Genomic DNA, 16,975 nt, shown 5'->3' with positions numbered 1-16,975 from the left:
TTCCATATCTTCCAAACTATCATAGCTTCTTTCTTACAAGTCCGATTCCAGCGATTCTTACTTCCACGGAGAGGTGACGAGAAGCTCTACGCTTCTATGAACTTGTCATAGTCTCAAGGCTCTACAAACCAAAACTCAAAACTCATATTTGATTAAACATGATGTTGCAATTCTCCCCCACTTAAATTGATTTCTCCCTCGAAATCGTTCTTTTTCTTCGTATAGATCGAAACAATAACCCGAATAGCACAACCGTAAAATCTCTTAACATTCAACGATCCTTCTCCCAAGACATCCAAAACCAAGTAGAAATTTCCAAAATAAAGAAGGAAGAACCCTTTTTTTCCGTGAAGGTACCTGCTTTAACTCTCTAGAACTGGAAACTATAGTGGGCTGTCTCCTCGACAGACCGCCCATGCAGAATATCACCCCGATAACGCTCATCGAATAACAAACCCGTATAAAAACAATCCCAACTCTGAGTACCAGGTCAGCTCCCGACCCAATGGTTGAACCTCTAAGGGCTACCCCTTGTACATCCAATAAAATAACTTTACAGCCCTCCTGCTTACAATAGCTATCTCGGCTCATCGCGACGCACAAGTCACGATGTTAACTTTAACCCAAGCGAAAGCTACAACCCATCAGAAATCGATCCACCTTGGTCTAAGATATCAAATGAAGATCAACACCCTTCTATATAGATCCCATCTCTAAATCCGGAATCTAATTTTGCCTACCCAACGCACCACCGGAACCAACTCATACTCGAGAGTCTAGTCCGACACAGAATTGGAATCATTCGTCCCGAAGAACCACTCAACTCATCACTCATGACCCGTAACTAGTGCGTACACCACTTCTTCAATTCCCTTTGATTACGACAACCATAACTCAAATAAGAATATAACAATTCCCAAAAAAATGGAGACCCCAGTCTCTGAAGGGTTTTAGCCATAAGAACATCCTATGTGCTCATGCAAACCCTAATGCTTGGATCTAGGTTTCTCTATTGTACATGCAATTCATCCAAGACTTTAAACACTAGTTCTAGCATACAATTAATCATATTAACATGTGAAAGGGTTTTAGATCTTACCTTGATTGTCATGTAGCAATAACAATCACAAATCCTCCTTGTACTGACTTTAGAAAGCTTAGAGTCACAAATGTCACTCCTCTAATGGTTCACAAACACCAAGAGCAAGAGGATGAAGAATAAGGAGAGGGGAGGCTGCTAAAAACGTGTGGAAACCCTAAGGAATAAGTTTTTACATTTTTGAGTCTTAAGGGTCCTTTAAATAGTGAGGCTATTAGGGTTATCTAACAAGGAAACCCTAATTTGGATGCTTAGGCCCTAAGCAACCCATGGACTCCCTCCTTAGAGGCCTTGAACGATTTGTAATGGGTTTCCCCATAGAATTCGTCCACCCCTCTAATATGGAGTCCATTAGCCCAATATTTAACTATCACATAATTGACAATTCTTGTCCCTTAAGTTTAATTAATGTCTTTTAGCCACAAACTTAATTCTTATTAATTCTTGACTAATATTAATTAAACAATATGATTTCTCCTTTAATATATTATTCTCATAATATATTAATAAATCATAATTAATCCTTTCTCTCAATAATTCATCCTATCAAGTTGCTTTGGTGAAGGCAACCCAAAAGGACCATGCACATCGGGTCAAGTACATACCAAAATAGTTATGGACTTAGACACTAATCCAACAGTCTCCCACTTGGATAAGTCTAATAACTATTCTACGTATGACTTCAGATCCTGATCTGCAATCGTAGCTTTTCAAAGCCGCTGTCAACTCTGATCTTATCAGATACGTGTGTCCTTTAGATAAGGAATCATATATTCCCCCATTCTAGATATCGTATAGATATAAGACATGAATTCTAATCATTCTCTCTGTACTATTTCCCGACTTCCGATTTATGACGACTGACAACAAACTACAATTGATCACATCAAATTAGTCCCGGCTCAGCCAAACGCTTAGGTGCCATCACTAAATCATCGAGGGGCCCAAAGATATCACTTTTATCCTACTTTGGATAAAAGGAACGGATAAACTTTGACTCAATGCTCACTTTCACTCACTTACCGAACTACACACAACAATATGTTTTATAACACCAAGTTACTGGTGCGTTTACATATTATCAATGTGCAACCGACTCGCAAGATACAACTCATACATCTCGGTTTCAAGAATATAAGATGTTATCGTCTCACCAATCACTCGTGATATAATTCATGAAGTGATCCAAGTGAGCGTGGGTTTAATCCAATGCTCAAATCATATTCAAAGCACTCATGAACGTTGCAGCAAACAGTTGCTTATGTCTAATACACTTTAGTCAATCCACACACCAATTCACGACAGTCTTCATTCATACCTACTTCCAACATATGAACGACTGTGGTCCGTTCGAATAATTTGACTGTTCTGAACCAATTAAATTATTCAGGAAGTCAAAACATGCAAAGTGAAACACAAGAATAATACTAATCCCATATGGCCCCAAACTTTTGAGTATAAATAAAACACCTTTTATCTATCACCATATTGATTACTCATTATTTGTTGTTTCGGGTAATCAACTTCTTACTTGAATTATTACTAGACTTGTCCCATGTTCTCAGCATGTACACAATGTTTACCTATGGTCCTTATTTTGTGAAATAGATCAAATGAACACATTTCCAATTATAGTCATTTCACAATTCCTAATCCTTTTTCACAAGTGAATTAATATGAAATTCTTACCACTTATATAATATGCTAGGTTCTAACATTTTATGAAATGATCCTTTCATAATGTCATAGTACAAAAGTCACAATGACTATTGCCAATTAAATTACAAAGTCCTCTATCTGAGATTGTTACGATACAATTCCATAGACGTGATGTCTCTCACTCAAAGTACATTCCTTGAACATCCTTTTGCATAAAATTTTCTAATCTAGACATAGACTCTCAATATCCAACTCCTAATATTCTTAATATAATCTTATCTATTCATAATAATGTCGATATGGTCCATCCAATACTATACTTCCAACTACTCACAAGCGACCAATCCTCGACGAACTTTGGATCGTCCTTTGATAGTTGTTTAATTATCTTAGTCAAAACCGATTCTTATTCTTTTTCCTTCTAAATGCGCTAGACATTTGGAAAATTTTAGAATGGTCAAATATTATAGCATCTGTAATCGATCCTTTACCCGAAGCGTATGGGATACGATGCATAATGTCTTACACAAAGATACGATACTTTATCAATCTTTTGCCATAATATTTTATGTGTCTCATTCTTACAATTCGAACTATGAAGAGGGATACCGTAATCATAATCGAAATTTAAGAACACACTATGTATCCTTTGACTAAATTTACTAAAATTTCTCAATCTAAGCTTTAGATTTTGAAATGAAGTACAATATTCTCTCCCTTAATTATAGCAAAACAATTATTCAACCCTTACGACTTTGCAAAGTATAACTCTTGTTTTCTATAATTAATATTGCTAACTTGCAATACTTGCCTTAATAATCATACAAGCATAATATTTATGCTCCCACTATCATGATGATTATTATCATATAAGCATAACACTTATGCTCCCACTAGCTTTGACACGTATTTAGAAAACAGCTTAACTTCCAAAAAAACAATACCTATTGAATTTCTTAAGTTCATATTTCTAATACTTAATGCTTTGATAATCTTTTATATAAGTTTCTTAATCTCATACACCTTTGTCTAAGATAGCTCATATGTGTGTCTAAACAATTTATACTAATTGCCAAATCTCACAATTCGGATCATGGAAAGGGATACCGTAACCATAATTGAATTCGAGAATACAATTTCACAATCACTATCTTCATAAAATCTCTCTTAGTGAAAGAATTTCCTCACAGTCATCTTCATGAAGGAGGAAATCTTATGACAATTAATTTTTAATGGTTTATGTGTTCCTATCCATGTGAATTTGTCAAAACCAAAGTTTACGAAAAATTCAAACTCATATGGACCGAACCTTCTCAATCTTGATCTCTTGCCTTATGGTAACACGACTGCCCACCATGTCTTCCAAGTAGTTAAGTAGCTCACCCTTTCTTATCAATGTACTTTTCATTGATCAAGGTGCTTGCCTTTTATGCGTTCAAATGAGAACTCATAGAACTTACATGCATAATTAACTCAATTGGAACGGCAAAGAAACATGATAGTTTCAACACGATAGGTTGTAAACCTCAAGTCGTGTGCTAGTGATGTTTGATAAGGTTTATTTTGATTTGTTCTTGAACCCTTTCAAGACCATTAAGACTCCCACTAACTCCTTGTCATATAAGATTCTCTTGTCAATAAAAATTACTTGACAAACGAATATTCAAGGGTTAGTGTAACTTTTATCAAGACAGAACACTTCATAAAATTGGTCCTAGTTGGTCTTTGTCTTATTCAAAACATCACAACTTTCCACATTTGATGATTGTTATAAACCTTCTTAAGACTTGTCACTTAATGTCACAATCTTAACTCTAAGATTTGTTTTTGGAACGAAGTATGATTGACTTCTTGATTTAACCATTTCTTCAATTCTTGATTCCTCTTCTCAGACATACAATTGCTCTAAGACTCATTTAGAGGATCAATTGAGATATGGTTCTTAATCATTAAATCCTATCATAAAACATAATAAAAGGTACTCTCCCTCTTATTAGAATAGAGAAACTTTATCTTTCTGCCTACTTGATTCTTCTTATTCGTTCTGCTATTGATTTAAACTCTTTCAAATCAACTCGGAATTACACTTAATCTTATAAGTATAATCATATCCACTAAACCTTTAGTAAATCATGACGAATATCTTTGTCACTCTTGTGGTGGACTTGATCAACACACAACCTTGTGTACTTGATCTATTAGTCCTTCACTTGACACTTTGTCAACGAATTAGTCTAATTTCCAAATATGAAACTTCTCATTCATCATGCATTACTTGTTATATGATTCCAAGCTTCTATCCAATTGAAACTTGGGCGATGAGGAAGTTTCCCTATTTGGTAAATTCTTGACCTTTCCACAAATAACATAATTAAGAATCAAATCCATTATTGCTAATAATAGAAATCTTCAAACATCAATTTTTCATGCATGCCATTGTAAGGATAAATAAATAATATAAAACCAAAATTTTATTTTATTGCGGAAAAATTTGTCCTTACAACGCAATTCATCGAAAAACTATGTTAATACATATTTCGTAGCAATCTTTTCTAACTCTAAGTAGTAGCTCAAGAATCCAATCTTCAAGCAATGCGATCGAAATCCATTTCTTCACGATTAGATTCCGCTCACTTCTTCCCTTAAGCTTCCTCTCCTTTTCTTTGATCTTATAAAGCATCAATTGTAATCTTATCACATCATGTATTAAGAATCTAGAATAGGAACTTAAAAGAGTTAGTTAATGGATTTTACCTAAAGTAGAGCCATACGTTTTGACTCTCCCATCTCTTAGATCTCTTAGGTAAATAGGGCAGCTTCGTCTCCAATGCCCCTTCTCTTGGCAATAAAAGCAAATTGACTCTTTTGGAACAACACATGGAACCACTTCAGACTTTGCCTTTCTCTTATAATCAAAACTTTTCGATCATGGCATGCCTTTCGTTGCCATTGCCTATATCCATAGAGGTCTCGAAGTCAGATTCATCAATCAATTTTGCTTTTCCAATGCGCTAACCATCGCTGATTCAGCATCAATAAGCATGTAGGTGAGATCTATAAGGGTCACATCGTGGTTCATCATATAGTACTCTCTTACGCAGTCACTATACGAGTTACGAAGTGACTGAAGAACCCAGTCAACAGCCGGCTCCTCACAGACAACGGATCACAACATTCTTAACCTATCAATGTGTGACTTCATCTTTAGGATGTGTGCACACACCAACTTTCCTTGTTCATGTTTACTTGCCAAAAGGGCTTGAGTGAGCTTGAAATTTTCAAGCCTTCGAACTTGTGGGTTTAGGGAGAATAATTGGAGGAGGTGGAGGAAGTGAAGCATGATCTCTTGTTCCTTGATCGAATCGTGGAATATCATCTTCATGTGGAAAGCTTGTTCCACGGGATTTGGGAATACCATAGTTGTCATACTTTGACATCTACAAAATGGGAGAAAACAAATTCAAGTTAGTTGATTAGAATCCAAGATGTGACACCCAAATAAAACATCGAGGCTAGGATCCAACACAATACACTACAACCAGAAGTATGTTTTCTCTGTACTGGAGTAGTATGTTTTCTCTGTACTGGAGTAGTTTTCTGTATTTGTACTTGTATAAAAACTATGTTATTGTAAGTGCCTGGATTCACTAGTTATACTTGTAAAATAATTTATTATACTTTTATAATAAAACTATGTGAAGTTGTTTACTTTCTCATACACTAATCGTAGTGTTCAATACCAAATTGTGAGTTATTATAACCATACTTGATAACCTAGGATGGCCTGAAACGTCGTTCTCCAGGTGTCGGAATTGATACGACATTTGTCACCCAGGCCTGTCGGCCTAGCTATTACAAGCAGCTCAGGTGCGGAATTGTCAGTCTCGTATAGATCTATACACGAATTCATGCTCTCCTTCCAGGAGAGTCTTGTTATAATTTCAAGGATTTGTTGGTACTTAGGTAAGTACTTGAAGACGTGTCTAGAATAATTGAAAATCTTTTGAAATGAATAACGGTTCCTATGTTCCATAAACTATACACATTATAGTTTATATGTTCGTTTGTGTTGTATCTTTGTATTCAGTAATAATGATATCGATGTTCCATAAACTATACCTATTATAGTTTATAAGTATGTTCTTATATCGTTTCATGAATTCGTAGAATAATAAAGATGTTCCATAAACTATACCTGTTATAGTTTATAAGTGGGTTCCGTTTTCAGTGTAAATATTCTGAAATATTTCCTTTGCTCAGCGTGTTATAAAGGATTAAAATTTGTACTCATACATATAGGACATATATATGTAAATATGTTTTGGTGGAAACAATGGCTAAAATTGGCTGATACGATCTAAAGTAATGTGAAAATATTTGAAAATCGTTTGAATATTTGCACAAAGGATTAAAATTTGGAATTGTTTGAAATGTTGAAATGGGTTTTCGGTGGACAAAATGGAGTTTTCGTTTGGGAAAACGTGTTTTTGGTTGGATCTTGATGTTCTTGACTGAACGTTTGAAGATTTGAAGATACTATGAATGTTCTTGGGGAATTGGTTGAAGATTTGAAGATTCTGGACACAATCGTAGCTATTTGCACGCATCAGTTAGCCCGATGTAGATTACATGTTTTTAGACTTTGGTCCGATGTCGGGGCAAGCCCGAGGAAGGATTTGTATGCTTGATGTCTTCATGATTCTTGCATGTGTTTGTTTATATGTTCCAGACTTTCGTCCGATTCCGGGGAAAGCCTGAGGAATATTTAGTTATATGATATGTGTTATGTGTTCCATACTTCGGTCCGATGTTGGGGCAAGCCCGAGGAAGGATTTAGCTTATATGTTTATGTTATGTGTTTATGTTATATGCTTGTTCATATGTGATATGTATACCAGATTTCGCTCCGATGTCGGGCGCGCCCGATGCCAGACTTCGGTCTGACGTCGGGCGGGGCCCAATGTAGTGGGCAAAGCCCAATGTATGACATTATGTGATTATGTGTATGGCATGCGGTAGTTTAGGGAAACCCACTAAGCTTCATGCTTACAGTTTTCAGTTTTGGTTTCAGGTATTTCCACTAGCAAAGGGAAGAGCTCGTGATGATTGCAGTGCACATACCATTCATGCAGCCTGAGATGTTTTAGACTCTGATATTTTGAGACATGATTTTTGACATAGCTTTTTGTATGATGACTTGAGATACATAATTTATGATTTTCTTGTGATGTTTGATGGTTTATGGGTTTTCTTAAAAGATTATAAAACGAAAATTTTGGGATGTTTCAACTTATCTTAGGGCCAATGTCTAATTTGAATAAGAGTTTGGCAGTTGCTACGGAAAGCATACTTTGTTGTTTGGTTCAAGTTTATACTTGCAATTGTAGTTATAGACTTATCCAAGTGGGAGACTATTGGGTTAAGGTTTCTAAGCTCATAACTAAAGAAGCAAAGTCCTTTTTGGGTTGCCCTCATAAATAGTAACTAAATAGAATGACATTTAAAGAGAGAGGATAACTTATTAATATATTATATGATTAATATATTAATTGGAAATACTAATAATTAATTAAGAGTTAATCAAAATTAATTTGGATTTAATTATGGGTTAATTAGAATTAGTTATAGGTGCGAGAACTTAAGTTGTAATTGTTCAAGATTTGAACAAGGAAGGATTCCATAACCTTCCTTGATGGGACGATTTTAAGGAGACCCATTTAGGGTTTCTGTAAGCCTCGTGAAGATAAGGAAATTGGATAACCAACCAGATTTGAAATATTGTTATTATCTTCAAGATTAGGGTTTCCAGGGTTTTCCTATCAACTATAAATAAGTCCCCTTGGATGCTTATTTTCTCCCACCACTTTTATCAAACGGATGACCGATTTTATCCTTCCCTCATCCTCTCTCCTCTTGTCTTCTAGTTGCTAGGGTTTGGGTACAAACCATTAGAGACACTAAATTTTTGGTGCTTGCTTTTTGAAGTGCAAAGGAAGGAATCAAGAGATCTATGTGCTATAATAGATCTAAAGGTATGTAAACCCTAATTCCTTGTTTTCGAATTTTTCTAGGGTTCATGTTAGTTTTTTATTCGTAGTATGTTGCCTTGAAGGTGTTGAGACATAGATCATTTTAGGTTGCGTGTTCTCTTCTTAATTGTTAAGTGATTTTCCGCATTGTGCATATTGTTGTAATTTGAAAATTCCATCATGTAATTGTTTTATATTTATTCTTGTACACACCTTATTTTGAAATCAAAGAAATATTTTTTTTTATCAATGTTGAATGTTGAAATTAATGAAGTTGATATATAGATACCGGTGTAATTTAATGTGAAATTTAATAGAGAAATTGAAATTAATGAAGGTGGGCCCACACTTTGACCACGCCTTGGTTAAATATCGGGCAGAAGGCATCATATTCTTTACCAAGCCACCATAGAAGCAACCTCTTCTTTCCATTTTCTTAAGTTTTTCATCAAGACCTATTAGCTTCATGGCTCCAATTACCAAAACCACTCTTTTAATTTCACTCCTAGTACTTCTTTACACATGCTCAGGTATTACATTCTTCATTTCATGATAATTATATTAAATTACTTGTATCTAAGTTTTCCTTTTTCGTGTATATATAGCAAATGGCATCCGTGATGTTGTCTTCTCTAACGGTGTCATGAACCCACTCGGGCGGAAGCTTGCACTGGTTGATGCGATGGTAGACGATTACAACGATCCAGGTGCCAATCCCAAGCATGATCCAAGGAAGGGAGGTAGACATGGCCCACCGGCTAGCACATGATAAACTATCGTAATAAGGAAAATAAAGTGTGTTGGCTAATGTTGTTATAGTACATAAGAATCAGGATATACAGGCTGTTTAGTATGTTCTGACATCTTTAAAGGACACATAAGATCTATAAATAAATCTTTTTTTATCTGAATTTCTTTAAAAAGATATATCAGACATTTTGGACAATCCAAGAAAACAAACTAACAACATCACTCGTCAGTAAGATGTTATGGTCCATAATATCAATAGATGGAAACTATATATGTTGAATGTATGTTGTATCTATGCAGATATTGGGAGTTTCAGTTTCTAAACGAAACATCGATATCCCACAAATCACACAATATTGATGGTACTAAATGCGTATAGACAGTTTAACTTGTTTTCGTGTAGGTAAATTTTGCCAATCCATATATAGATTCCCATCACCAATATTACATAATTTCAATGAAAATATAGCGGTACAAAATCAAATGTCGAAGGTTGAAGTTCTATTTGAAACAAAAGATGTAGATTTCATTGTAAAACACTAGACATGTGATTTAGAAGTTTTAAACACAATAAAATCAAATTTAACTGAAATATTTTCTAACAAAGAAATTAAAAACTAAAAACATGACATCTATAAAATCAAATTTAACTGAAATATTTTCTAACAAAGAAATTAAAAACTAAAAACATGACATCTATGTATCTTTATTAATGACTACAAATGACTAAAAAGAAAATCATAACAAAAAACAATTATATTTTCGGAAATCATTTAATATTGTCTTTAGTTTTAACTTTAAGTTGTATTCATTTATAATAAAATGAAAAGGAAATTCCCTAGAAAATACTTATTATTTTTGGAAAATTAACGCTTAAGTACTAAATTTATTTATTTTTAATTGAAAAACCCAAGAAACTGATATATTTCTTCACTTTAGCCCATTTTGATATGTTTAGCACGTTATGAGAAAAAAATCGTTATTTTTCTAAAACAATGAGACATTTCTACAGACATCCTCAAAATTTTTATATAATGTATAAACATATTTTTAATGTATTTATATGTATTTTCTAGGTATTGTTACGTTTGTGTGTGTGTGTACATATATATATATATATATATATATATATATATATATATATATATATATATATATATATATATATATATATATATATATGGAGAGGATCAAATGAGAACACCTAAAAGGTTGAGAACGCGAGAACAGTTGGACCAATTATTTTATAAGGGTATATTAGTAATTTTATATAAATATTAATTATTGATTTCCTAAAATCTAGGGATAATGATTTTAATTACCTAACAAAATTAATATTTCCTTTTAGTTAATAAAATATATATAAATATTTTTTTTATGATTTTTCCCAAAAATTATTTATGACCGTTTCAAAAAAATCACCGAAAAATTAATATTTCTTTAAATCTGAAAAGAAAATCTTAAAAAAAAATAGATTATTTTCTACTATTTCACGTTTTTGTTTTTCAAAAAAAATAAAAAAAAATAAAATCCAATCGCAAATAAATACACTTCCAATCATAAATGAAAACACATCAAATTACAAATAATTCAATGCATTTTTCATAAATTGAAAATAAAATAAAAAAAGTGTAAAAAATTATCATTTTTTCATAAAATGAATACCTCTAATCATAAATAAATACACTCATTCACATGAATACACTAATATTCATAAATAAATACAATCATTCACACATGAGTACATTGCAATTCACAAATGAATACACTGTTATTTATAAATTAATATACATTCTATCATAAATGAATACACGTGCTATTTTTTTTTTTGGAAAGGGAACTTCCCTAACGAGGGTTTACGGGCCAGCTTTCGCGCACCGACTAATCCCCCTATTAATAAATGAATACTACTATTCACAGATAACTACAATGTTATTCATAAATGAATACATGTGCTATTCATAAATAAATACAACCATTCACGCACCCCCTTCAAGAAATTATTACCAAAAAAATTGAAAATTAGGATTGTGTTTCTTTCCATTGGTACACCTTGTTGTCACTTTTTGGTTTGCAAAATCTCTCCCATAAGGTGGGAAATTGCCCCTGAAAGGGATCAGAATGTAGTTGTTGTTTCCAGGATCAGAAGTGGAGTCTCCGAACACCAAAATAGCAGAAACCTTGTGGTTTTGAGTAGACGTTTTCACGATAAGATCTTGTGGTTCATAAAACTTAATTCCAAAGCTAGATTCATGTATGAATATAAAGAAGTATAAGTAAAGAAATGTAGTTGATTAAACTTCATTGATTTACAGTCAAAATAAAAATAAAAGAGAAGATAATCATTACCGATCGAAGCAACTGCCCCATCGAGACCCCTTCCATCATTCTAGTCGAAAATGCTCTCACAGACAATTTATCGAGCACCTTATGTGCACAGTTTATCCCTTCTTCATGAACAGACCTTATTGGCCCCATTGGTTCCCATTCATTCAACAAATTAAAGACCATTGCCAATTTCTAAACAAAAATGTACAATTGTTGAGAGCGATCCATGATTTTCGATTAAATACCAAATCTGGGTAGCCATGTGTTAAGATATTTGTATTTGGATAATAAATTTCAAAGAGCATACCTATGAACAATGTGTCCCTTTCCATCCACTAAATCCACCTGACTTCAAGTGAGAAAGAATCAACCTATGAATCAATGCTAGCATACCTGTAGAATGACACGAACACCAGCACTGTGGTTTACTGGTTGTGGTCTGCTCGTTGGGCCACCCGAGTACCACTGCAATATGCCTCAAACGTCGCTGCTTCACCATCTCCAATTGTCATAGTCATCTTCGCCATTGCTAATTGTCACAGTCATCTTTGCCATTGCCAATTGTCACAATCATCTTCGGTCGTCACTCTTGATTGGAGTTGTGTGCGACGATGATGGTTGCGGTGTAAGATAAAGATGGGGAACATATCTTCATGGTGGGTTGTAGGTGATGCCCAGATCGATGATGGTCTGAGTTTTATGAAACCCTATAAAGAGAGAGGTGGAAATATATACACAAGAAGATTAAAGGAAATATGTGAGTGGGTGAGAAATTATAGGATACAGGTAAAGTTGAAATTCCTGTTATGTCCTTCTGACCATTTAAAAGTTACATTTTAATGTCAACAGTTTAAGAATTTTTCATAAATCTCTCTTTCAATAATGACCTTAGATTTAAGTATTTAAATGATCCAGATCGCGTTCTCAACCTTTTAGGTGTTCTCATTTGATCCTACTCCTATATATATATATATATATATATATATATATATATATATATATATATATATATATATATATATATATATATATATATATATATATATATATATATATTACTTATTTATGTATTTTTTAAGTTTTTTAAATTTCTTGTTTAGTTTGTTTTTTTTATGTTTTATGTATTTTAAATGTATAAACGTATTTATATAAATTTTGAAGTATTTTTTACATACTTTATGTATTTTCGTTTCTTCATTTACAAGGTTTAATAGTTGGCTAAAAATGAAACTTGAAGCAAAAAAGATACTTTTTATAAATATAGTTTATTCATTTAGAATGTTTAATAGTTAGCTAAAATTGAAACCTAAAGTAAAAAATACATAAAAAATTAAAAAATACATACAAAAATACTTATATATATATATATATATATATATATATATATATATATATATATATATATATATATATATATATATATGAAACAATATACCAAAATTAAAAAATATGTAAAAATACTTAAAAATTCATATATATATATATATATATATATATATATATATATATATATATATATATATATATATATATATATATATATATATATATACACACACACACGTAAAAGATACATTTTGTACGTGTAAAATACATAAAAAAAAAAAAACAACTATATAAAAAACTTTAAAAATTTTAGAAATACATAAAAAATATACAAAAATACTTAACAAAATACATATATATACATTTGTACATTATATATAAATTTTGAGGAAATTTGTCAAAAAGCCTAATTATTTTGGAAAAAATTAACGATTTGTTCTCATGACCTGTTGAATCGGTAATGAGACCGATTCAAATACATAAAAAAACATAAAACAACTATATAAAAATTTTAAATTTTTTTAGAAATACATTAAAAAAAAATACAAAAATACTTAACAAAATACATATAAATACGTTTATACATTATATATAATTTTTGAGGAAATTTGTTAAAAAGTCTAATTATTTTGAAAAAAATTAACGATTTGGTCTCATAACCTGTTAAACCAGTCAAAATTGACTAAATTGAAAAAATGTGTTGATTATTAGGTTTCTCTGTTCAAAAAAAATAAATAAATAAATAATCGCTAACTTTATTTGAAAAATCTATAACAGAAAAATATTTACACTTACAAATGAAGACACAAAAAAAATCCAACCCACTTTAAATAGAAAAGAAAGTTAGCTTTAAAAGTTAAATAAAAAATTGAAAAGAAAAAACAATATATAGTTTTTCTTATATATATTTCAATACTTATATTTTATTTTATGGTGTTTAAGTTTTATTGTAATTTCCAATTCAACTTAATGATAATTATAGTTTTATATAAATTAGTTTCTTTAAAAAATAATAATAATAATGATAACGATGATGATAATAATAATAATAATAATAATAATAATAATAATAATAATAATAATAATAACAACAACAACAATAACAACAACAACAACAATAACAACGACGACCACCCCTAAATTAGATTGAAAAAAATATAGTTTTTTATTTTTATATGTTTTATGTTTTGTATTTTTAATTCCTTTGTTTTATTTTCTAGCGTCTAAGTTTTACAATAATTTCCATTTTGTAATATCGTTTTCCCAATTTCAAGTTATGTACTTCATTAAATCATTTGTTTGTGAATTTGTTAGATTTGTTGCGTGACCTTGGTGTTGGTCACAATGCGATTGTTTAATGAAAGTCTCAGTGTGATTTGCCTTATGCATGACACAACTTAACTTATGAGTGAAACCCTAATTCTTGGCCTTTGGGCCTTATTTAAGGGGTCTAACTCCTAGGGTTACCCTAATTCTAGCAAAGTGACTTCATTTCTTGACTATTGTGAGTATAAAGCTACAACATTTGCTTCTAGTTTGTTAGATCCAGCTCATGGTTCATTTTTATGATTTTGGTCCCTTTTGGTGGCATGCTTGGAGTTGAGATGACTCCATCCCCTACTAAGCTCTAAGGATTGTCTTTTGGACCTTGTCTTCTTGGAAAGTTGGTAGCAAGATCTTGTCCTTGGAACCATGCATGCTTTATGAAGGATTTATGCTATTTTAGACTTAGGGCTGCAGATCTTGCTTTAGTAAAAGGTCCTAATGGATAGAGTTGGAAACTTTATCCATTAAGGCATTGAAAAGGAGTAGATCTGAAGTTTTGAGTCTTGATCTGTAAGGATTAAGCTCTTAATGAAGAATTAAGGAATCTATCATCGACCACATCGTGGCCAAGGAATGACCATGGCAAGGTGGAGTCTAGCTTCGCGATTGTTTTGTCCGGACATGCCCATGATGTCGCCAAGGAGGATCCACGATGTGAAGATATCCTAAAGGTCATTTATTTTTTCTTGTCATGTCCACGACGTGGCCAAGAGGTCTCCACGTTGTGGTGGTTGTTAACTTGGTAGCCCACTAACTTTGTTAACCGTTGATTGTTGACTTTTGTCCAGTTTTACTTAGGGTCAAACTTTGAGGATTTGGATTGTTGATTGAGGATTTATCTCTTTTGGTGTTAACCGGTTCACAGGAATGAGCAGCGCAAGGTGTAAGAGTGTTGTTGTGCTTCTTCGGTTCTTCAGCACAGGTGAGTTTCACACTATGCCATGTATCCACTTGCATATCCTTTTCATGGTATGATAGAGGTACTGTTAGAGTACAAGTATGCTAATTGACTAGGATAACTCCTTTTTATGCATGTGTAGTGTAGGATACTTGGTGTCACGGTATGCTAGACCAGTAGCGTCTTGATTGTTGATCATATGAAACTGTTAGGAGTTACGTTTGACTAGGGTAACTAGGGAAGGCTGGTTATCAGGATTATGTAAGTATGACCAACAAATGACTTAATTGAGAAGTGGTCAATGGTAGGGTAACTAGGGAAGGCTAGTTGCCAAGGAAATGTAATATGCTACTTTATGTTATGTGTTATGTTACATGATTATGTGGTAATAATAGCATTGGTTCTATGTAGTTTAAGTTGGATAGCCTGAGAACTCTTGGTCTAATGCTTTATTGTGATGCTCTTTTCTGATTGTTCACTCTCGGGTGGATCATTTGTTCGACTGTCGATCTGATCCTTGACTACATATGACTTCATAAATTGTATGAAAGACCAGGATTTGGCACTTGGAAATTATACAAAAGACCAGTATATGGCCCCTAGCAATCGTATGGAAGACTAGGATCTGCCCCTAACAATTGTATGGAAGACTAGGATCTGACCTTGGCATTTGTACAAGTAAAGACCATGATCTGGCCTATGGTAAGAAGTGATGGTAAGACCATGATTTGGTCCATGGAAAGATGTGACTGCAAGACTATGATTTGGCCCATATCATTCACTTGGGGTTGGAATGGACCCATTACTTCATATATAATTGTTATATATGTTGACAAGAGAGTCGTCAGGTCGGCGTCAAAGTTGAAAGCTTGTGTAGATGAATTGTATATATGGTGGAATATGTGGTACAGTGGGGAACTCATTAAGCTTTATGCTTACAATTGTAGACTAAACATTTTACAGGTTATTTGTGAGAAGATTTTAAAGGAACTATACACACGCAATGAAGATATTTGTTTCCGTAAGTTTTGTGAACCTACTCTAATAATATATGGTTTTCAACAAATCAAATTTTATTTAATGGTTTCTGAAACTAAAAGGTTTAATTGATTGATCTATTGTAAAGTTAAAAATATTTTTGTAATTTTTGAGACGTTACGAAATAGACTTGGTGGGTTGAAACATACATGTTTCGGTTGAAACATGCTCGTTCGGTTGATACATGCCTTTTGGGTTGAAACATACTCATTCAATTGAAATAAACAAGTTGGATTGAAACATACCCGCTAGGTTGAAATAAACTTATTGGGCTGAAACACACCTATCCGGTTGAAAAATACATGTTGGGTTGAAATAGACCTGTTACTATTATGTGTGGTTATTTGTGATGTGTGTGATATTTTGGAGAACTCGCTAAGCTTTGTGGTTACAGTTGTGGATTAAAAATGTTTTATTAGATCGTGAAAAGGCGAAAGCATAGTTGTACACACTCATCAACAACTTCATGTTTTGAGATTTCAAGTTTATTTTGTTATACTTTGATTTTGGGATTTTGACCTA

Source organism: Lactuca saligna, chromosome 2, assembly GCF_052625555.1.
Source record: "Lactuca saligna cultivar CGN05327 chromosome 2, ASM5262555v1, whole genome shotgun sequence".
NCBI lineage: Eukaryota > Viridiplantae > Streptophyta > Magnoliopsida > Asterales > Asteraceae > Lactuca > Lactuca saligna.
This window is presented reverse-complemented; position numbering follows the sequence as displayed.